Source organism: Gossypium hirsutum, chromosome A02, assembly GCF_007990345.1.
Source record: "Gossypium hirsutum isolate 1008001.06 chromosome A02, Gossypium_hirsutum_v2.1, whole genome shotgun sequence".
Taxonomy (NCBI): Eukaryota; Viridiplantae; Streptophyta; class Magnoliopsida; order Malvales; family Malvaceae; genus Gossypium; species Gossypium hirsutum.
The window spans coordinates 33,673,671-33,675,524 of NC_053425.1; the positions used below are offsets into that span (position 1 = coordinate 33,673,671).

At 32.5% G+C, this 1,854-nt stretch overlaps 1 non-coding gene across 1 annotated transcript; it reads right to left on the bottom strand.

The window, feature by feature from the left end:
* Nucleotides 1-1,281: 1,281 nt before the first annotated feature.
* LOC121216651 (small nucleolar RNA snoR101) lies at nucleotides 1,282-1,346 on the bottom strand. Its single transcript, XR_005912835.1, has one exon. It is a non-coding gene; the product is annotated as a small nucleolar RNA snoR101 (small nucleolar RNA).
* Between the last annotated feature and the right edge of the window lie 508 nt (nucleotides 1,347-1,854).

Consider the following 1,854-nt stretch of genomic DNA (forward strand, 5'->3'; position numbering starts at 1 on the left):
ACCAATAGGTTAATGTTGTAGTTGACTTGAAATAAGTACCAAAAGCTTATTTTTAACCAAAAACAGAGTTTTTACATCAAGTGAACTGACATCATGACATAATATTATTTGACAATGTCACAACATGAAAAAAGTTACATCACAACATCAACCTTAAATTTTCAAAACTTTACAATTTATTTTTATTTCATGCACTAGTCATTAAAAGAGCTTTTGTAAATTCAATTAAAGCTTGAATTGAATTGTATAACATCTTATAAATGTGTTTAAAACTTAATGTTTGCTTAAATGATTTAATTACAGTATATTTGACTATAGTTATTTCAGCAACAACTATAACATCTCATAACTCAAAAGTTCAGGCGAAAGGTATTACAATAACTCTATCAATTCTTTTGCAAAGTACTGTTTCCAACTCGTCACTGCAAAATAAGTCAGAAATTTCTTGAGTGAGGTATAGAATTAATAATGTCAACATTGCAAATATTTAACACTCTAATACGATGGTTCTTTGCTTCAAAGTTAAATTTCACAATTTCAATGTCGAACTCCATGGAGAGTGTCATTGCGAACATCTATTTTAGTACTAGCAGTGCCAAGGAATGGCCTCCCAAGTTATATATCAAAGGAGCTAAGTGACTTGTCATCCTCCATATTTATGATGTACAAATCTGCAGGGAAATTAACTCGTTAACCTTTTACCAATACTTTCTTTAAGACGCCCTCAAGATTCATAAATCAATTCTTTTAAATTCATTAGTATTAAATTAAAATAAACTGTATTTTAATTAATACAAAAAATCGACTTGTGAATCGCAAAGAATCTAGTATATATATATATGAAATCTAATTAAATTTCAGTAAAAGAAAACATGAAAAAATAAATTCTTAAATATGCAGATAATTACATAATAAACTACAAAAAGAAAGGGAAAAAAAACAAAGTCAGATGGGGGAGCTGTAACATTTTTTATAAGATTATATGATTAATACCATTCATTTGCAATCTCATATTAGGGTATGCATCTCATAAAACACAGCCTCTGAATTACCCCAACTAATTCTACCACAGAAATATGAAAAAAGATCCTCTGGGATCATCTTCATCATTTAGAAAAGTGAGCCACAGATTCAGGTTTTGCGCACCAAGGCACACTTACAACATAAAACAGACCACTGAATTTATTTCTTGTAAAAAGCAGTTAACAGGAAAAGAAAAGAAAAAAGGACCAGGAAGAGAAGGAAAAAGCTTTTTATTGTAATATGTGGTGCAACGAAAAGAGCATCAGCACATAAGCTTCTCAACAGATGTAACTTACCTGAAGTTCAGAGATCAAGTGTAACCATCATGTGCCCTAACGTTGCATCACAATTTAAATTACAGACTTCAATAATCTCCCCTATCGCAACCACCTAGAATAAAATTAAAACTGCCCCAAAATAACCATGACAAAAAAAGATTGTATTACTGTTACACACACACACATGGTTAGACTGTAGGCCAGGCACTTCAATAACCACCAACGGTTTTACTATGGGTCACTACTGACTCAATCCTTGTAAATCAAAAGGAAGAAGATGACCCAACTACGAACAACTATTCGCTCATAAGGCTGTAGAAATTCCACTCCCCCCCCCAAATCTTCATAATATACGAAAGAACCCTAAACCTTCACATTAATTTGCTGGGGTTACCGAAAACCTAATTTGAAAATTGCGGTTAGCGAGTTTCAGGAAACAGTAATAGGCAAAGACAAAATCAGATTCAGTAATAAAAGAAAAAAGGAGAATAGCGCAAACAGGAGTAATTAAGGAAAATAAACCTGTAAAGGGGCGCGCCTGCAGGTCTCCGAC